The following is a 22,336-nucleotide window of genomic DNA, read 5'->3' as shown; positions in this document are numbered from 1 at the left end:
GCCAACCTAGCAGTTCAAAAGCATGTCAAAGTGCAAGTAGATAAATAAGTGGCTTAGTCATGCTGGCCACATGAACTGGAAAAACTGTCTGCGGACAAACATCAGTAAAGCGAGATGAGCGCCGCAACCCCAGAGTCGTTCACGACTGGACTTAACTGTCAGGGGTCCTTTACCCCCCCCCTTTAAGACTGGGGCACTGGACCAGTCTTAATTTTCTGCTTTATGGGTTGTATTCAGTGTTGCCAGTGTGTGTTATTTTGTTGGCATCCATCTGTCTCGAAAGACAATGGAGTGTGTCTCCAGGGGTGAAGTCAAACCGCTGGAGAATCAGAGTGCCATATAGAACTATTATCCATTCTAGCTAGTATCATTGACAATTTTCTTTTGGCTCATAAGCTACTGCAAAAAGGAGTTTTAGGATGAAATCTTGTGTAAAGTAATGCAGTCAGAGTAAATAGAAAGGGGTTCAGGGAAATCAAGGAATATAATAATTCCAACTATTCCTTTGAAATGACAAAGTGCCCACTTCTTATTTTAGCCCATGAATCTAGATTTGCCAAGTTCTAAATTAGGATGCGGCAATATTTATTCAGCAAGGCATAAATCTCATTTTACACATCATTCGAACTGCCTTATAATTTAATAGGCTACAAATTTTACTTGGCCTTGTTAAAAAAACCAAATCAGAAGTGAGTATCTGGCTTAAAGCCTGTTTTCCATCTGTCTGTATTTATAGAATTATGCATGTTTTTAACATGAAAAATGTGAGGTCTATGTAGTTACAGAGGCAAAGCAAATTAAGTCATTTAGTTGTTAAAACAGGTCAGTGTGAATACCACAAATCCTTTTCATCCTGTAAATACTAGCAAAATGCCTGTCGCTATGATGGGCTTGAAGAGAAGCAAAATTAGAAAGAGACTGAACATCAGCAATGCCTGAGAGCAAGGGGACGGTATTTCAACTATGTCCCAGATTGCAAGCCCCCGTCGAATTTAGCGTCTCCACTGGGAGCCACTAAGAACTAAGTCCTCACTGACATCAGTAGCCATATACCCTGGCTTCCCTTTCTTAGTTACACTAGAACACGGGTGCAGAACATTTTTCAGCCCAAGGGTATTTATCAGGGCCTTGTGGGCTGGGGCAACACACCACTTGTGAACAACAGTGAATGTAGATTTTACATTTGTACAGTAGGCTATTTTATAAACAAGACCCTTAAACACTCCTGTCTGGCTCCATCTGGGCAAGGAAGAGTAATCACCAGAGTTCAAGTCACATTGCAGCTGGGCAAAAGCACCCAAGAAGCCTGTGACTGATGAGGGAGATTCTCAGGGGCCACATAGAGGCATTTAGCCCCCTGGTTTGAGCTTCCTCACTCCTGTGCTAGTCTGTGACAATGAGAGGGAACCCTGGAAGCAGTGGTTTCATATACACCGGGGTGGAGACCCTGGTATTGTCCAGCTGTTGTTGCACTGTGCCTCCTATCCTCCCTCACCACTGGCTGCACAAAGGGTGGGGCTGATGGGAGTTGTAGTCCAGCAAGAACTAGATAGTGACAAGTTAGGAGAAGCTGCCATAAAACAGCTGTCATATTGAAAACCACATTGCTTTCAGTGAGAACTACTTTCTGAAGCTTTAGTCAAATGGAGCCAAGTCCCAATTCTCTAGCTTCATGTGATGTTCTTCGAGCCTTCGACTGAAGCTGCTACGCTCTTTGTTTTTATTCGTTACCAAACAATACTTCCTCTCCGGTGACTCTTTCTGCATTTTCAGATCAACTTGCCTGCTGACTCAGCAGCCTTTCATTTTATAATACGTGAATCTTGAAATATTAATCCTATGTGTTTTGATGGTTTATGTTAGGCCAGGCATAGAGAGCGGGTTCTTTGTGGAAACTGGCCTTTGCTCCTGAAAGGTTTGGATATTCTAGATTGGTATTCTTTATAATGTACTGGTGACTGACAAAACAATGGGTGGTGTGTGAATATAGAAAGGGTGGAGGATTCTTCCAAAATCAGGCTTGAATCCCAACTTAAGGTAACTTAACAATGCTCACAGGAGAAAATCCCCCCCAATACCCATCCTATGTTAGGGGGCTTCACTGAACTTTCAAAGTGCCTTAAGGTACACAGATAGGTTCGTGATGGAAGGAAGAAAGGGTTAACTTGTCATGGAACCCGTTGCCGTATTTTAAAAATAAAATAAAATCCAAACGCTATAGAGGGACTGCATATCTTTAATATGTATTCTGTCACCATACTTTCCTGTGTCTCATTAACTTTTTGTTTTTAAACGCAAATATAGGTTGTGCTCCTTTGTTTCTTTTATTTTTACGTTTTCATTTATTTTCTCAAATTACAGTGATTGACTCCTTAACACGAATCAGCTATACCTTCAAGCATTTTGCCCAAATATTTGTCTACCAGCTGCTTTGTTTGTTCAGTGCAATTTGCTGAATCAGACTATAAATTGAGGGTGTTCCCTGGAACTAAAAGCAGGTGAACAGTCTAAATGCATGACTTTGAAATGTTTAAATTTGTGTTTCAAGGACTGTCCTCTGAGAGGGAGGGTTACAAATTGGGATTAGTTTTTTTTCAAAAGTGCAACCATATTTTTACTGAACTGAAACAAACTTGTTTACAATAACTCCATGGCATGTTTTGTGTTCTTTCTGGTAGTCAATATTTAACCCGTGAAAGGAAAGATAGTATGAGATCCCAAAATGATTGTCAGAGTGTAATGCACAGTATGATCGGATTTGAGTCCTAATAGCCAATATGGCAACTCATAGACCCTTTTTCATCCCTATTTATTTTGTTGATCATAGAAACATAGAATCTTAGAGTTGGAAGGGACCCCACAGTTCATGTAGTCCAACCCCCTGCAATGCAGGAATCCCAGCTAAAGCATCCATGACAGGTGGCCATCCGACCTCTGTTTAAAAACCTCAAAGGAAAGAGAGTCCACTACCTCTTGTGGAAGCAAACGTCAATCCACTGAAAACCTGATAGATGTTTGCTCCAATTCAACTGTTAAAGAGTGGGTTTCCCCAGGGGAAATTGGCAGGACAAGTGGAAGTGTGTACAAGCCCTGAGTGAGCACTGAGGGAGGAGAGGTCCCATTCCCTCACTGCAGCGATAGGGAACCTGTGGCCCTCCAAATATTTCTGCACTCCAGTCTCCATCATCCATCCCCAACCATTGGCCACACTAACTGGGGCTAATGTGAGTTGTGGTCCAGCAAAATTAGAAAGGCCACTGGTTCCTTATACATGGAAGGAGATTCAAGGCAGCAACTGAGGCAGGTATGGGATGCATCAGCACCTTGCAGATGCATTGCTGCTAAATAACTAGCAGCATCCTACAACAGCCCATTGATGTCAATGTATCATCCAGGTATGCATCTGGCCAGTCAGTAGCTATGGACCTGTGTGGTGCTGACGGATCTGATCTCTGCTGCAGCTGCCACCTTGTGTCTCCTGTTCCTCTTAGCTGTTGCACAGGGGAAATGGGTAAGTAGAGCCTCTGCTACAAACCTCCCTAATTTGATAATGACAATTTGATGTTTTAGTATGCTTTTATATTTGCTGGAAGCTGCCCAGAGTGGCTGGGGCAACCGAGTCAGGTGGGCAGAGTACAAATACAATAACAATAAGGACAACAACAACATTGTATAAGAGGCCCTGCAAAAAAGCAGTTTCACAAAAGCGGAGCAGTTCCGCAGTAACAATCTAATGTGGAAGCACCCTAAAATTATTGGCACTTGGAAAATTGAAATAGCGTTAGAACTTGACTGCCCTGACATTATTTTCCTTCCTTTAATTGAATACCTCTATTTTTAGCTCGACTTTAATGCTAGGCAGCAGACAATTAAAAAATTTGCATACATTTAAATGTATTATGCAAGCCAGCAATGACAATGCTTTAAAAAATAATCTGTAAGCCTTCACGGGCTTGCATTACACCAGTATTGCTTTGTGACAGAGTAGACGTGTAGAGCTCCTTGGACCTCCAGGACATCTGAGGAAGCAAAGCATATACGTTGTCCTATGTGCACTACAGACCATGCATGCCACCCTGCTCCTAGCATAGACAGAAGGAGATGGACAGGCCATGGAATCATTGGATTGTGACCAGGCTCTGCTGATTGAAATGAAGGCTGGCTGTGTAAACTGATGCCAGAAAGCTGGAGAAAAATGAATATGTTCTTGGCAGGGTTGGGGATATATCTGGAACTCTTATATGCTCCTGCTCTTCTTTGTATGTTCAGAGCAGAGTAAAACATTGGTTTAGAGAATAGGCTGGCAGTGTAATAGTATTAGCCCCCAATAATTTTCAGCCTTTAAACCCGATCTCAATGCAAAACCCTTTCTGTTCTTCCTTGCCTTTTAAAAGCCTCTTTCCAGAGTTTTGGAGCAGTATTGGATATGAGCACCCTTGCTTCCAATTCGGAGATGTAAAGTCCTGGGGAGTGGGAATGGTGGAAAAGTGTGCCCTGCCCCACGTTCTTTTCTGTCACTCTATTTCTTATTATTTATTAAATTTGTATACAGTAGTACCTTGAGTTACAAACGCCTCAGGTTACAAACGCTTCAGGTTACAGACTCCGCTAATGAAATATACTCTGAGTCTGTAGTGATTTCATGCTCTTTATTGCAGCTTGTAAAGCAGTGATTGGATTGCCCTCCAAACCTCAGGCTTTTATAAACATTATTTACACAATGAGTCCCATCTGATTGGCTGATTCTGCTGCCCTCCTGGAGCCTGATTGGTCATTTCCTGCAGGCCAATCAGTTGTTGCATTCTACAATCCTACCAGCCTAATAGGCTGATTAACTTCTTCCTGGAGCCTGATTGGTCTTCTCCTGGAAGCCAATCAGTTGCTGCATTGTAGGATCCTACTTGCCTGTTGTTCTAGGATCCAAGCTTAGTACATAACAGCTAACCTGAAAGAGTTACCTCATGTTGAGAACTTTGCCCCAGGATGAGAACGGAAATTGTGTGCTGTCGGCGCAGCGGCAGCAAGAGGCCCCATTAGCGAAAGCACGCCTCTAGTTAAGAACAGGTTCAGGTTAAGAATGGACCTCTGGAACGAATTAAGTTCGTAACTAGAGGTACCACTGTACTGCCCTTTGCCCGCAGATCTCAAGGCAGTTGTTTCAGTGGCGGAGCTTCATGCTCCAGCACCGGGGGGCGGAGATCAGGCAGGGGCGGGGCTGGTGCTTGTCCTGGGGGCGTGGCACGCCGCCTGCGGAGGCATGGCGCCCAGCGCGGGGGAAGGGGCAGCCTCTATGGCACCCCACCGGGATCGTGCTGCCGGGGCCGGTGTGCTTCCCCCACACTCCTCTTCCTCTGCCAGTGAGTTGTTTCCTTCCACCCCCACCGCCCAATTCTCTGCAAAGAAAACCCAACTCCCCCTGGGCTATTTAGATCTCTCCATAGCAATGAAATTTCTTTTTTAAAAAAAATGATATTTATTGAAAAAAGAATTTTTTTTAAATTACAAAAAAAGACAAAATTACAAAGAAAAAAGACAAAAACAGAAAAACAAAAAGAAAAAAATAAAACCATCATTTTCAAATTCTCCAATTTCATTACCTTCTTTCCATGACCTCCTCCTCCCATCTTTTGTATCTTGATTAATAATTGTCACAGCAAATCCTTTCCATAATTCATAGTATTCTGTCCTTACATTACCTTACTCTATTTTCATCTTATCTTATAAAAAACCTTAAAACTTAAGACTTAAGTCTTATTTTTACCAGCTTCTCATAACCATAACCTTTTTACCTGATTCTTAAAACATTTTTACAAGAGCCAAGTAATTTCATTTCAACATTTTTCCAACGTTCATAAAACATTTCTGATAATAAAAAGAAAAAAAGAATAAAAACAATCCAATTTTCTTCCAGCGTCCCCTCTCCCCGGTCCCGGGATTGTCAGTCCCTTTTTTTTTTTAACCCATTAGTCTGGCACATTAACCTGGTGATCTTATATCCGAGGCCTTCAAATCTCTTCCATGTCCCTTCCGCAGCTCTTCTTCATATTTTCCTTTCACTCGTGGGAACTCCAGCTTGGTAGTGTTTTTGACCCATTTCAACAAATCAGCCCCTCATAGCAATGAAATTTCATGGTCGGCTATGAGCATATCATTGTTTCCAGATGTAATAATCCCAGCCTGATAAACCATGGTTTACCAGACCATCAGTGAGCTGGCGCCCACATACTTCTTCCTTGTGTGTTTTACTCCATCCTCTCCTCATGCACCCACCTTTAGCAGTGGCTGTCTGGGTTTCTGAAATCAGTTTCCCGAGATGTCTGAACCGGGAAACTGGTTTAAGAGTTCTCTCCAAACTAGGATATGAAGCAAGGATCAGATCCTGGAATGCGACATCTGTCGGTGCATGGTTTGTTACTAGTTATTCCAGCCTCAGCCTATTGTGTGTCGCTGAGTTGCCCAGGAGGATAATTGGAGATAAAAGAGGAGGGAAGAAAATTATGTGATTGCTGTACAAGCAGAAACAGCTTTTTCCCCTGAAAACGTTGGTTTATAAAATAAAGCCTGCTAAGTTTGTGAGCTTCTGAGCAGAATGCAATTCACCAGCCATGTATGGTGATCTCTCAAATCTTGTGGGACTGCTACTCCCATCATCCCTGACCAATGATCATGCTGGCTAGGGATAATGGGGATTGGATTACAACCACATCTGGACTGGGGGAGGCTGTTTTACTGTCTTCCAGGGTCGACAAAAACAGAGGGATTTCCAACTACCTGATTCTAGGGCTGCTGGTGGGCAAAGTTGTGTAAGTCCCCTCCCCATAGTACTGTAAAATACCATAATCAGGATCTAGGTGGATTGGTGGAAATGTTTTTATACAATAGATGACCTTCTGTGGACTATAAGTAGCCTGCTGTAAATTGCTTACTGTCAGAAACCACAACCATTATTTATGTCCATTTAATCATTAATGAGATTTAAGGTGACACATCAAGTCATAAAACTCTGCTCTTTGACCATCCAATATTTTCTTACCGTGGAAAAGTTCTGAACTGCACCAATTTCCAGTGGAGTAGCTGTGTTTTTATTATGTTCTTTACTCTTTTACTACTTACAGTGCATGCTTATTACAACTTTTAGAACCAGGATTCTAAGTATATTGCTAGTAATTTACTGGAGGTGATTTTCTGTAGGTGTAACTTCTGAATGTTCTTTATGCTTACAAAAAAAATAATACTAGATTTCACTTTCTGATTTACAGTTTCTGATTTACAAGATGTTTGTTCCTGCAGCTTTCCAGAGATTACAGAACTGTGTTTTTTAATTAAAGACTTGCAGATGGCCTCAGTAGGTTTGTTGCTCAGGTTCACATTTAAGGTAGTTAGATGTGTACCAAAACATTTTTTAGTGGTGTTTGTGTTCAGATATGTGTATGTTAATTACTTGTTTCTTTTAAAAGCAGTCGTGCTTTTCATGCACCTGGTCATAACAAGGTTGTTAAAAACCAACAAAAAGAATAATTCAAACCATGATTAAATTCAAACAAGGAAAAACAAATTCACACCAGAAAGCAGTGGCAGCAGAAAAAAATTCCAGCTAGGTGGAAAGGTGGCAGAATGAGATGGCCTTTTATCTAAGAGACAGAAACATAAGGCGCCAGCTCTGTAACCAGTGTAGGGCAAATGGGCGCACAACCCCCCTAGATTTGTGCTTCATCCATCTGTCTCTCCAGAATTTTCGGAAAGTTGTCTTAATTTGTGGCATGACAGCCTATGGCAGCCTCCATTTACAGAATAACAGCTTGTTATAAGGACAGGAGAAATTTAAGAATAGGACCCTCTAAAAAATTCAGGCAAGGTCTCAGAAGTCTCATCTGGAAGAGCCCCCCCAAGTCTGCTTACTCAAGACTTTTCCCCAACTGAGGGTGGATTTTTCATGATCACAATCACTCTGCAGTCACTTAAGCCAGGGGTTGAAAAACAGACTCGGAACTTCCTTCCTTTTTAAAAGGTAGATCCCTAGACTTCCTAGTGAGAAAGTTATGGGGCGACATGTATAACTTTATAAATGTTTTCTGTGAAATGAGAGTAAGGTATTTTGTACTTTGTATATTTTTCCTGGTACCGAGGAAAGCTTCAAGTTAGAAAGCAGGAATATAAATGTTTGTGTGTGAGAGAGAAACATGATTGTGTGATTTCCACAATCAGGACCAGCAGGACACTGCTGACTTTCTATGGTAAGAATAAGGGTGTCAAAGGTGGCTGTCTCTCTAATTCTATGTTATGCTGTGCTTCCCATGGCAGTCGGTTTTGTGTTATGTCATGATCCCCACCATAGCAGCTATTTTGTGGGTGGTGCACTTAGCACTTTGTCAAATAAAGTGAAATAAAGAGAGAACTTAAAGTGATCTGAAGAAACATCTTCCCTAAGTTACCCTTTACTCTCTTAAAATACTGGATACTCTGAATACTGGATCATAGTGGCTATTTTCCCTTTTTTTTCTTGAGTGCTTGATGGCAAAGGATGAAACCAGCTGTAGAGGAATATAGTGGTACCTTGGTTCTCAAATGCCTTGGAACTCAAACAACTTGGAACCCAAACTGAAAACCCAGAAGTAAGTGTTCCAGTTTGCAAACTTTTTTGGGAAGCCAAATGTGCTCCGATTTGAATGTTACGCTTCCGATTTGAGTGCCACACTTCTGCTTTGAATGTTACGCCGATGATTTGAGTTCCACACTTCCGTTTTGAGTGTTAGAGCGAGGTCTGTCTGTTTTTACTAATTATTTTTTGTTTTTGTTTTTGCGGCTATTTTTGTTTTTTGTGTGTGACTGTGTGGAACCCAGTTCAGCTACTAATTGATTGTGTGACTGCAGTGCATTGTTTATTGCTTTCATTTTATGGATCAATGGTCTCAATAGATAGTAAAATTCATGTTAAATTGCTGTTTTAGGTTTTTTTAAAAAAAGTCTGGAATGGATCGATGCATTTTGCATTACTTTCTATGGGAAAGCGTGCCTTAGTTTTAGGATGCTTTGGTTTTGGAAAGGACTTCCGGGAACGGATTAAGTTTGAGAACCGAGGTACCACTGTAGAATCTGTCAGCTGCAGGGATTTTTAGTGACCCATAAGGGTTTAGCAAATTTGGTTTTTCTTTCATTTGACCCATGACTTCTGTGTTTGTGTGGATTTGCTGCCTCCGGCCCTGTGTGGCACTGCCACAAAAGAGTCTCTAACCCAAATGTCTATGAAGTTGGGAGCATTTGTTCAGAGTCAGGTCTTCAGTAAAGATCTTAAGTTAGGGATGGGGAACCTGTGGTCCTCCAGATGTTACGGACTGTAACTCCCATCAGCTTCAAGCCACCATGACCAGGGGTCAGGGATGATGTGAATTGTACTCCCAACATCTGCAGGGCCATACCTTCCTCATCCTTTTGGTACTTAACTAGCAGCAATGGGTAATCTTCAGCTACTTTATGTATGATGGTAGCTGCTTCTCATACATTCATATGAATATACCTCCATGGGATGTGACGTTTTGTGTGTGGCAGCTCCTCACATCGGTTGCAGTTGTTTTGTTCATGCTACTGAAGATGTTCTTTTTCAGGGCTTGATAAAGTCCGTAATGCATTAACAACTCATAGTGAGTTTATAATCCATACGCAAGGACTGTGTGTGTGTGTGTACACGCGTATTCACAATGTTGTTATGGTTGCCATGGCACCAGAGAACCAGTTTTCTCTTGTATTAATTGGCATTTGTGCCTTGGTAATTTTATTTAATTTAAGAGTATTTGTTGCTACTCTGAGGAGCCATGTCAGATCACTGCACAAAGTGGGTCCTTATCGGATATGTGGCAAAACTTGTTGTAGGATTGAAGTAGTCCGTGCCTGTGAAATTTGTGACCTGCTAACCACACAGAGGCCACTAGCCATGTTTGATGGCTTTGCTGGGAAACTGTCTCACTAGTCCTAAGCAGACAGCAACAGCTTGCATTGTGAGCTCAGAATGCCTTGATGCAGAGGCACACACATGCTACAACCTAGGTGGCATCGTCGAAGGCTAGAAATCGGTGCACAAGGCTTGCAGGAGAAGAAACACGCTGGTGTATGTTTTGGTGTTTGGAGGTACAACCCCTATAATTGTTTTGCTGGGTCTAAGTTCCACTGAAACTAGTGGACATGGTTCTGAGTAGATGCATCTAGAATTGCATTGCTCATTTTTAGTCATGAGCTTATGTTTCATGTTGTTGCATCAGAACAGTTGTGAACTACCTTAGGTGCAGTAATTGAAGCCAAGGCCAATGTTACTCAAATGGGCCTTCCACATACATACACACATGCAATGCATACACATTGTTTTATCTGTGTGCCACTTTTCCACAGTTTAACACCATGCTCAAGGAGGTTCGCAACATGAAAAAATACATAATTACAGCATAACAAAAATAGTCATAAAGAATAAATAAAACATAAAAAATACACAACGAAACTGAACAATTTACATATAAATCATAAAAAGATCTGTTGAAGAATCCTTGCAAGGGAATTCTTTTTTTTTATGAACATCTTTGAGTAAGCAAGCAAGAAGCTCCAGTTTTTAACTCAACTGTGCAAACAAATTACTCGTTAGTCAATTGTGGCCTGGAAGCAGTTTTGTAAAGCTTCCCTTACTAGTGACCAGGTAAATAGACACTTCACAAGCCTGAATTAATCCATGTGCCAGAATCCAGTATATCCCAGTGAAATCATTGGTGAGTAAACACTCCAGAACTCTCTGCTGGATCATAACCTAAGGGCCTGACCACTATGTTTGAATAATAATAAAAATGTAGAAGAGATACTATGATCCCTTTCTGATGTGGGCCATTTTGAGCATATTTAATGACAGCAACAGCCTCCTAGCTAAAACAACACAGACAAATTATGGCAGGGGCCATTTTGAGGATATGTAATGATGGCAACATCAGTTCTTTTGCTAAACAATTCAGACAAATAATTTATCACTTGGAACAGCATTTAAAAAGATGTTGCCAAGATCACAGGATGCACACAGATTGTTTATGCCTGTACTCTAATCATGGAGCATTTGGCAGGGTACAGCCTCAACTAAAAATACACATTTTCAATCTGATTAATTCATTAATTAAGACTTTAAGCCTGTTCATAACTAATTGCAGTTGAAGCGCCATGTGGATCTGATTATTTTCTCCACACCACATTCCCGCGCCTCCAATCTCACAACATGGAGAAAATAGCCCAATTAGTGTGATGAACAGCTGCACGTGAACTGTCTGATGTGTGAAGGCATCCATTGGAAGGAGCAATTTGGAGTGGCTTCTGTGTGTGTGTTGTTCCATGAAGAAAAGCTGTTACAGTGGTTCAGATGCTTCTCCCCACCCCTCCTTCCCAAAATTGGGCTTGAAATCTGGCTGGGATCTTGCGGAGTTGCATGTAGCAGCCTCTTGTCATGCCTCTTGGGATTTGTCTCATTGGAGCCTCTTTAAAAGGCCTTCCATGGTTGCATAAATTGCAGTGGTCAAATGTGAACCCCCCGTGGGGAGACACACCTCCATACAACCTATGCCTGCCAGCAATTCAGCACCTGGACAAGGTGATGCAGGTGGGATATAATGTTGTATGTGGACATGGCCCTGGCACTCGCTCTTCAAGGGGTCATAATTTTATCAGCCTCAGTTCCTCATTTGTAAAATGGGGATAACAGCAGCCTACCTAATTTGACTATTGCCAGAAAAGCCCATTAAGAACTCTGTGAATACAGTGGTACCTCGTGTTAAGAACTTAATTCCTTCTGGAGGTCCATTCTTAACCTGAAACTGTTCTTAACCTGAGGTACCACTGTATTCACAGAGTTCTTAATGGGCTTTCCTGGCAATAGTCAAATTAGGTAGGCCTATGTGGGACAAGAAGCTACAGTTAGAACTGGATATGAAACAACTGATTGGTTCAAAATTGGGAAAGGAGTACAGCAAGTCTGTATATTGTCTCCCTGCTTATTTAACATATGCAGAATTCATCATGCGAAAGGCTGGGCTGGATGAATCCCAAGCCGGAATTAAGATCGCCGGAAGAAATAGAAGGGGAAGAAATGGAGGCAGTGAGAGATTTTACTTTCTTGGGCTCCATGATCACTGCAGATGGTGACAGCAGTCACAAAATTAAAAGACGCCTGCTCCTTGGGAGAAAGGCAATGGCAAACCTAGACAGCATCTTAAAAAGCAGAGACATCACCTTGCCAACAAAGGTCCGCATAGTTAAAGCCATGGTTTTCCCAGTAGTGATGTATGGAAGTGAGAGCTGGACCATAAAGAAGGCTGATCGCCGAAGAATTGATGCTTTTGAATTATGGTGCTGGAGGAGACTCTTGAGAGTCCCATGGACTGCAAGAAGATCAAACGTATCCATTCTTAAGGAAATCAGCCCTGAGTGCTCCCTGGAAGGACAGATCGTGAAGCTGAGGCTCCAATACTTTGGCCACTTCATGAGAAGAGAAGACTCCCTGGAAAAGACCCTGATGTTGGGAAAGATTGAGGGCACAATAAGAAGGGGACGACAGAGGACGAGATGGTTGGACAGTGTTCTCGAAGCTACAAACATGAGTCTGACCAAACTGTGGGAGGCAGTGGAAGACAGGAGTGCCTGGTGTGCTCTGGTCCATGGGGTCACGAAGAGTCGGACACGACTAAACGACTAAACAACAACAACCACTTTAGCTAATGAGGCCTCCCACTGCCGCTGCACGATTTCTGTTCTCATCCTGAAGCAAAGTTCTTAACCCGAGGTACTATTTCTGGGTTAGCGGAGTCTGTAACCTGAAGTGTCTGTAACCTGAAGCATCTAACCTGAGGTACCACTGTAATATTTTTTCTGGTTGAGTAGCAGCTCCCACCATTCCTGACTGCTGGCCATGCTGACTGGGGCTGCTGGGAGTTGGGAGTCCAGCAACTTCTGAAGGGCAACAGGTTCCCAATCTCTATATTATGACTTAGCGATGCTCAACAATCATCCTTTTTTTCCTTCTTCTTTTTTTGAAACCCCGGCAGCCAGCTTAAATAGCAGCAGCTTGGTAGGTTGGATATTGAGATCAAATATCAAATTCCTACTTGGGTACAAACTTTCCTGGTGGCCTTTGACTTCACACTTGAGCCACGTACCTCACAGACTTGTTGAGTGGATATAAGCCACTTGTTGCTTCTCTGTGGCTGGAAGGGTGAAATAGCAATTTGGCTATCAAGGCAAGACCAACTGGTGAGAGTGTCAGGTTGGTGCAAGCTGAGCATGGGCTGGAAAGTGATGGCAAATTTGTTATACTACCCTCATTTGTCCCTTGGTGCAAACAGAACAACCTTCTTTACATGAACAACTGGTTATATCAACCCTATAAATGTTTGTTTGTTTGTTTGTTGTGTTAGCTTTGAGCCTCACCTTTTCATATTAAACATCCAAGATGGCAAACGACAAAGCTAAATAGTTGCAGAATAAAATCAGATTTGGAAAACAAGAACAGATGAAAACAGAGCATTAAAAAAAAAGAAAAAAGCAGTCAACTGAAAATGAGCAACAGAGGAAACAAATCGCTTAATAGCCAAAAAGCCTTTCCATACAGGAAGTTTGGAACAGGAAGCCTGAAAACGTTAGACAGTCTCAATCAGCAGTTCTCAACCTGTGGGTTCCCAGATGTTGTTGGACTACAACTCCCATCATCCCTGAGCTCTGGCTTTGCTGGCTAGGGGTGATGGGAATTGTAGTCCAACAACATCTGGGAACCCACAGGTTGAGAAAGGCTGGTCTAGATGGACTTCCCTAGTGAGCAGGTTCTAGAGCATGAATTAGGAACCTTCTATCTGTAGGCGGAATCAGCAGGCCACAGCCCTTTGTTCCTTTCTGACACACTGGCCGTGTTGCGCTCCCTTCGTGGTCATCCCAGCATCAATGGTCATTTACATGGCATTGAAAATACTGAGAGACCCAGGGCAGTGGAAGATGTGGGGCTGAGCAGGAAGCAGTTGCTCCCTTCCTGTACTGCTGGCTCTCTTGGCTTTCTCACTGAGAAAGTAATGCAGGATCTGTGTGCCAAGAAATGGGCTCCCTTTCCTCAGCATGGCTTCTTCGCTGTTCCCTGAGGAACAAGACTCCCAAGGGAATTCACTTTCAGAATGGAGAGGTTCCTCAGCCCTGTTTTAGAGCCTAGGGAATGTAAGAGCATAACAAGAGCTTGCTGGATCAGACCGGTGGCCCATATAGCCCAGCATCTCCTACTCACAGTGGCTGAATGAGTTGCCTATGGTCAGCCAGCAGGATTTGAGCAGAAAAGCACTGTCCCCCTCCTGCGGTTTTCATCTACTAGGAAGGCGCTTCCTCTTGTCTGTCCACAACGTGCCTCACATGTTGGCAGGATATAAAGAAGGGCATCTTGTGAAGGCAAGTTTGTAATGAAGAAAGCAGTCTTCCAGATATCAGCAGTATAGACATTTTCTAATTGCAGCATTAAACTGATGGTGGGGGAAATGTTCATGCCCTCTTAGCGTGCCTTCTTTCCAGGAAAACCTTACAGAAATTGCTTGGCTTTAGACCTTAAGAATTGTGCATCAGGATTGTTATTTTTAAATGGCCTTCTCCGCTTCTGTGCCAGGATGCCTGCAGATCTGATAATGAAGCTACTTTTTTTATGACAGATGCAATTTCAAACTCTGAAAACTGGGACATAGGCAGAAATGCCCTTCTGCCCACTAACTCCTCCAATAGAATGCCTTTCAAAACAGAACAAAACATAGCAATGAACTCTGTGTACAAAAGCGTACAGTTGGGTTTTCAGGGGACCTAGTCTGAACCAGATATGGCATGTATTTGAATCACTTGTGGCCAGAATAAGTTATTTCTTTTAATACTCCCAGGTCTTTAACTATACAGTCATACCTCGGGTTGAATGTGCTTCGGGTTGAGCGCATTCGAGTTGCGCTCTATGGCAACCCGAAAGTAACGGAGCGCGTTACTTCCGGGTTTCGCTGCTTGCCCATGCGCAGACGCTCAAAATGACGTCATGCGCAGAAGCGGTGAAAAGCAACGCGTGCGTGTGCAGACGTGTCATCGCTAGTTATGTTTGCTTCTAGATACGAACGGGGCTCCAGAACGGATCCCGTTCGTATCCAGAGGTACCACTGTATAGAAATAGCTCTCTATAAATTCTTAGTGATGGTAGTGTACTAACTTGAGCAATATTTACATTCTGCACTGTGTGACAAAGGGCCCATTGGACTGGATGAGAGAAATTAAGTGGCAGCAGTTTTATTACTTTTATTAATTTATTTGTTTTCATTATTTGTTACAATTTTTTAAGTACTTCCTTCCTTCCATGGAACTCAAGGTAGTTAGTGTGCATTGCTTTCCCCTTCTCACAGCAAACCTGCAAGGTAGAATATGCTGAGAGTTTGTCCCAAAGTCACTCAATGAGCTTCATAATTGAGATTTAAACCTGGGTCTTGCTTGTAGGAAGTGTGACACTTAGTTTAACCACTATGCCGCAGTTTGAGAAGGCTGATAAAGCCCCTTTTCCTATAGGAAACCTAGATTTATTTGGGCATTTCCTTTATAAAGTATGCATAAAGAGAGATCCAGTTCTTTTCCAGAGGCATGTATTTTAAACAGGACTGTTGCAGATGCTTACATATTGCATCTGTGATATCTGATGGAAGAGTGTGTGTGTGGTTTTTGGATATTGGAATCTAGTTACAAAACTTTCCAGAGGGATGGCTGGTTTAGTTTCTTGCAGCAGAAACAAAACCCTTGTGGCACTTTAAAGACTAACAAATTTATTATGGCATAAGCTTTTGGGGACTGTAGCCCATTTTTTTGGTTACAGCTGGGAATAATGGGGATGTAGCAGGGTAGTGGGAACAAGGGAGGGGCAGTGCATGTGATTTCAGCTGTGTGAACCGGCACATTGTGCATTCGCCTTCAGACATTAGTTTAAGTATGGTTTAAAGCAGGGGTCAGCAAACTTTTTCAGCAGGGGGCCGGTCCACTGTTCCTCAGACTATATTTTGGGGAGAGAAAAAAATGAACGAATTCCTATGCCCTACAAATAACCCAGAGATGCATTATAAATAAAAGCACACATTCTACTCATGTAAAAACACCAGGCAGACCCCACAAAAAACCCAGAGATGCATTTTAAATAAAAGGACACATTTTACTCATGTAAAAACGCTGATTCCTGGCCCATCTGCGGGCCAGATTTAAAAGGTGATTGTGCCGGATCCAGCCCCTGGGCCTTAGTTTGCCTACCCATGGTTTACCGTACTTTAAAGTGACGTGTGAACCTGGCCTAATACAATGAAATATAACTGTGCTTTGCCTCAGTGTTCATGTATGTCCATCACAGTAAAGGAACATATATTATTAAGATTCTTTGGAACTGGTAAGTCTGGATAGTGGTTGCATTACCCTTTTAATGTGTGAAAATTTCATAGTTTATTACTTCTTTATTTATATTCTTTAAGGCATCTACTTGGGTATAAGGCAAATTGATGTCATTCTTTCAAATACAGTGGTGCCTTGCAGGACGAAATTAATTCGTTCCGCGAGTTTTTTCGTCTAGCGAATTTTTCGTCTTGCGAAGCACGGCGTCGAAAAAGTTTTGGAAAAGCTTCAAAAATCACCAAAAACCTCAAAAAAGGCTACCACGCCGTGTTCTATGAGTTGCTCCTCGAAGTCAAGTCGCAACTGTATTAACGGTGTTAAGAAAAAGGAAACAAACTTGCAAGACGTTTTCGTCTTGCGAAGCAAGCCCATAGGGAAATTCGTCTTGCGAAGCAGCTCAAAAACCGCAAAACCCTTTCGTCTAGCGAGTTTTTCGTCTTGCGAGGCATTCGTCTTGCGGGGCACCACTGTAAGTCCTATTTGGTGTCCTTATCTCCTTACGATATGTACTTAGGCTCACGACCTTAATTTAATTGCTTTTTGTGTGTGCCTTAGATGAATCATTTTGGGGCATATGAATACAACGTAAAATGCTACAAAGAACAAATTGCCTCAGAGTAATTGAGATTTCTGAAAACAGGAGTTGCTTCACAGATTTATGTGTTGTTTATCAGATTTATAATTGGACTATGAAGCATGGCACATTTAAGGAGTCTATTAAGCAAATCTTCGTTTGACAAGATGGTATGTTCTCTCACCTTATGGTTAGAAATAACAATGGAATATAAGAACATCAAAACGGACTTGATGGATCAGAGCAAAAGGACAAGTACCAGTTTACTTAGAAGTAAGTTCTGCAGTATTCAGTGAGGCTTATTCCCTAATAAGTGTGATTATGATTGCAGCCTTAGTCTACAAAAAATGTAGGTGGCATTGTTGGTCCACGAAAGTGGGCGTAGAATCCAAAAACCACATGGCTTTATTAGGACTAGCCAAAATGTCTCAAAATCACAAGCAAGCTTTTGATTTGACCAGAACTCTTCCATCAGGGGAGAAGAAACTAGGTGTGATGATGTTAGCTCAAAGCCAACAGTTTATACAACAATCTACAGAATGCAGAAAGAGTTATGCGGACACAATTAGATTAGCCTCACCAGCTGCAAGACAGATTGCAAGTTGTACCCAGGGCGACATGGACAAAGAAACAACAATGACCTTACTTTCCAGCTATGGTCAGTCAGTTTCCCCTGGAAGCTCACAACCAGCCACTTGTAAGGGATGGGGCTGGTGATTATTGGGATCTCACCTGACAATGATAATAATAATAATAATTTATTATTTATACCCCACCCATCTGGCTGGGCCTCCCCAGCCACTCTGGGCGGCTTCCAAAAGAATATTAAAATACTATAATACATCAAACATTAAAAGCTTCCCGAAACAGGGCTGCCTTCTGATGTCTTCTAAAAGCCTGGTAGTTGTTGTTCTCTCTGACATCTGGTGGGAGGGTGTTCCACAGGGAAGGCGCCACTACCGAGAAGGCCCTCTGCCTGGTTCCCTGTAACTTGGCTTCTCGCAGTGAGGGAACCGCCAGAAGGCCCTCGGTGCTGGACCTCAGTGTCCGGGTAGAACGATGGGGGTGGAGACGCTCCTTCAGATATACTGGACCAAGGCCGTTTAGGGCTTTAAAGGTCAGCACCAACACTTTGAATTGTGCTCGGATGGTGGAGTTTAAGCCTTTTGATCCCGGCTATGGTCCTGACGAAAATCTCTCATCTGAAGCAGCTATTTGCATTGGGAGGAAATCCATCACCATTGTCAGTGGCAAATGGCAACTTTTGATGAGCCGTTTTTGTCAGGGCTAGGGGTGTGGGGCAGGGGGAGATTTTTGATTTTTTAAAAAACAACAACACCATTCTCTGCTGCAGTTCTAATAACTAGCAGTTCCTTGCGGCACCTGCTGTTTTACATTTAAAAAACACCCATGCTGAATTCAAAGACAGTATTTAGCATCCTGCTTGGTTTTGCCATTCCTCAGCGTCCAGATCACACAGTGGTGGGGATTTTGCTCCATATCACTAATGTTGATGGTAGTGGTGGGGAAACACACTTATGTAATGAGATTGGCCTAGATATTATGGAGGGGAAGGTGGCACATAAGCCAAAAGACAACCTGAACTCATCTGTATTCGTTAAATGGAAATCAGCTAACAGAGTACATTTTAAAAAAATAAAAAATCAGCCAGGCTCTCCCTACCCACCCTTTAAGCACTTTATCAAACATGCCGAACTTCCTTTTTCAACCATAGGAATAGCCTTGCTGAAGGCCCATCTTGGCTAGCCTCCTGCTTCCCATGTGGGCTAACCAGATGCGTTCAGGAAGCCCACAAGCCACAGGCACAAAGGCGGTGGCCTGTCCTGCTGTTTTCTTCAAAAACTGGTATATAAGTGGCATACCTCTTCTGCTCACACGTAACGATGAGCCACACTTTCTGGCTTATTGTGGTTGTCAAGAATGAGCAGCACGCTTGTGCACGCTGTCCAATCCTTCCATAAGCAAACCAAGAAACCCTGGCTTTCCATTATGCCTGAACCGGGTGGTTTGTTCCGCCATAACAAGACTTGAAGCCGTGGTTTTCCTGGTTTTAACCCATAAAGCCCTAAGTAGGTTGGGACCAGGTTACTTGGAACATTGCCTCCTCCCGTGTAGGTCTTAGGCTCCTCTGCAAAATCCCTGCTCCTGAGGCCAGCCAAGGAGAGGATGGTTTCAGTAGTGGTACCATGGCTACGGAATGATCTCCCAGGGGAAAGGTTACCTGGTACTTTCTCCAGTGTCTTTTCAGCACCAGATGAAGACCTTTTCGATCACTCAGGCCTTTTAATTTGTTCTTCTTTTCTTCTCCTTTCTTTAAAATCTAGCCTGTTTTTTATTACAAGAGAAACCGCATTAAAAAAACAAACCAACCCCTGGCCATCTTTTATTGAGCAGGATTCAGCTAATGAGTCTTATTAACAGAAGCTTGTGTTAAGGACTTCTGCTTGCCTAGCAGGGCTTCCCCCACTTCTCTTCCCCCTGCAAGCCCCCAAAATTGGCTTGGGCAGGGGTTTGGGGGAACCCCTAAATAGTGTGCAGGGGAAAAACAAGGGAAACTTTTGTCTGACAAGTGCTCTTTCACTCTTATCACACACATAGAGCATTGTAGTGTTCATAGGCTGCCAGGGAATATTTGTTTGGTGGCTATATAAATTCAAATATTACTGCTACTACTAGTAGTATTAACCTTCCCATTAGTATTCTCTATTAGTATTAGTAGGGAAGGTATATTGCAACTCCTTAATAACTTTTGGTCACCCATTGCTGCACCTTTCCCAGCTCTGTGATACCCTTTTCGATATGTTTCATATCTTACGCATCTATTAAAATTTGAACCTTGCCTCGTTTTTTGAAATCCATTTTGCATTTTGAAGCAGGCGCCGAGTTTTCCCTCCCCTCTAATGCATGACTCCCAGCAGTGAGAAATATTTGAAGTATCTTGAAAAAAAATTAATAAAGCAATTTAGCCAAAAGATAATAGCTGACATTTATGGAAGAGAATTGCTTGGCTGCTATGGGAATAATTGTGTCCATAAGAAATTATCTCTTTTGCATTAAATTAAATAAATGCAATTAATAAGAAGTTAATATAGTCCTCCCATTTCAGAGTAATGATGGCATTGGTTTTTGTTTTTAAAAAATATATATCTTGACACAGTTATCCCTTTATGTAGAGGGAGGGGCTTTTATTGTGGTTTCCACAATGGTTCTTTAAAGAAGATGAGCAATATCCCCCCCCCAAATTTTAATAAAGAAGATATTAAGAACTGCATTTTTTTCCTCCCCTTCTTTCTCAGACCGTCAGCTTAATCACATTTGCAGTGCTGTAACTGTTCTAAATCAAATGTTTTCAAGATTCTTGCAGTGAGCAATCCTTAGACAAGAAAATATCTGAGCCTCTGTGCTTTTCAGTCTTCCTCACTGCCTGATTTCAAGGAAAAGGTCAGAAGTAGTCTATGGTCCTTTAAAAGAGAGAAAATACTTCTGACATTAAATTTAATCTCCCCCCCCCCCCAAAAAAAAACCAACAACAACCAGCTTCAGGAATGAAATTTGACATTGAGATTTGCTAAGCAAGCCAGTGTGGTATAGTGGTTCTGTTACAGGCTGGGAACTGGGAGGCCAGGGTTCAAATCCTACCTTAACCATGAAGCTCACTGGGTGGCCATGGGCCAGTCACACCCTTTTAGCCTAACCTACCTCTCAGGGTTATTTTGAGGGTAAAATGGGGAGAGGGCGAACAATGTGTGCTACTTTCCTGGAGGGAAGGTGGGATATAAGCAGGATAAATAAATAAATGTGTTTGTGCTGGTGAATCATTCAAGCCCTCTGCAGTCTTCCACACACACAGGATTAGACATGCATTAGCAGAAGAAGCCCATTGACCCCTCCCACTCTGTTAGCCTCTCATCACCAGTCCCCATCATCCTCTGCAAAGTGAGATCTGAACATCCACAGCAAGGAATCTTCACAAGTAGAGAACTGCAGGAGTTGAACCCCCTTGGTGGGTGTGGCAAGAGAGAGTAGGACCAAAGGCCTCATTCCTGCTCTCCACCTCACTGTGTGAGGGGTGTATCTTCAGAAGAAGGCTGTGGCCTGGGTAGCGATGGAGACTTCAGTAGATCATCCCAGGCTGAGGCCTAGCACACATGCACCTGTTAAAATGTGGTGGTGTTGGGGCACAAGGGAACAAGGCTCAGCACATCACTCTTTGATGCTTGCAGAATAAGGCTCAGTGGGTCTCCCATCTGGAAAATTTCCAGAGAGCTTCTTGTAGGCCATTCTTTACCCACTAGTGAATAGGTTGGTGTCAGCTAGGGTCTTCAACAGCAATGGAGAGCTTCTCAAAGAAGAGAAGGGTAAGCCCAGTACAATTTGAGAGACCTGTTGTCTGCTCTACACAATGGCAAGAGATTTTCCCAAAAGCCAACTTTGGGCACATTGATAGGTGTGGTTTCTAAGCTGGACTCAGACTTTAGTAAGGTCTTATTGGACACCAAGTTTACCCATGTGGCCAGCTGATAGACCTAGTGTCTGCTCTGGATACCTTCCAGGGGCAACAGAAGAAGGTCTGCCAGTTGGTAGACCAAAGGTAGACCAAATGTTCTTTGAAAAATAAACCTTCAGAAGGGTTTCTTGGAGATTGCACACTGTAGCTAACCAGTAGACCTTCAATGTGTTTCTTCTCTGCCATGCAGAATGTGAATCATTGTCATCTCCAGGTAGGACTGGGAGAGACCCCAGTCTGAAACCCAGGAGAGCCGCTGCAAGTCAGTGTAGATGATAACCAACTAGGTGGACCCCGTATGAGACAGCTTCTGATGTTGGTAGCCACCTCTAGGTTTTATGTTACATCACCCCCACTAACTCACTCTGCCTTTGCATTCTTACTGCCTTCGCAATGTTAGACTTCTCTACTCTGACCTTCATATACAATTGGGTGTGTGTGTGTGTGTGTGTGGAAGAAGGAAGCCAGAATCTGGGGCAGACTGGAGGGAGCAGGAGAGAGTGTGATGGCTGGGTGCAGTTTGCTTTTCTTAACTCTGGGTTGAGACACACCCTGTGGAAAAGAAGTGGAGAAGCACTCTCCATTCTGTTAGCCAGACAGCTTGCTTCTCCGGGGATTCCATAGGGAGGTAAGGGGATTCTTTGGCGGGGAAGGCTAGTGGATGGAGCAATGATTATTACCTGACATTTCCTTTTGGAGAGTGGAATTCTTCATCTGCATTCCAGCTACTCACCCCACTAATTCATTGTATTTGAAATCCTAGGGGTGTGGCATTGGAGTTGTATTTAGAGCATAGAAAT

At 42.8% G+C, this 22,336-nt stretch overlaps 1 protein-coding gene across 9 annotated transcripts in view; it reads left to right on the top strand.

Annotated features, from left to right (window-relative positions):
- The window catches only part of TRERF1 (transcriptional regulating factor 1), a 79,343-nt gene that overhangs the window by 28,510 nt on the left and 28,497 nt on the right, over positions 1 to 22,336 (top strand). The window lies entirely within an intron of this gene.

This window comes from Podarcis bocagei (genome assembly GCF_964188305.1).
Source record: "Podarcis bocagei genome assembly, chromosome: 3".
In the NCBI taxonomy this organism is placed as follows: domain Eukaryota; kingdom Metazoa; phylum Chordata; class Lepidosauria; order Squamata; family Lacertidae; genus Podarcis; species Podarcis bocagei.
The sequence above is the reverse complement of the archived record's forward strand: the minus strand, read 5'-3'. Positions and strand labels throughout refer to the sequence as shown.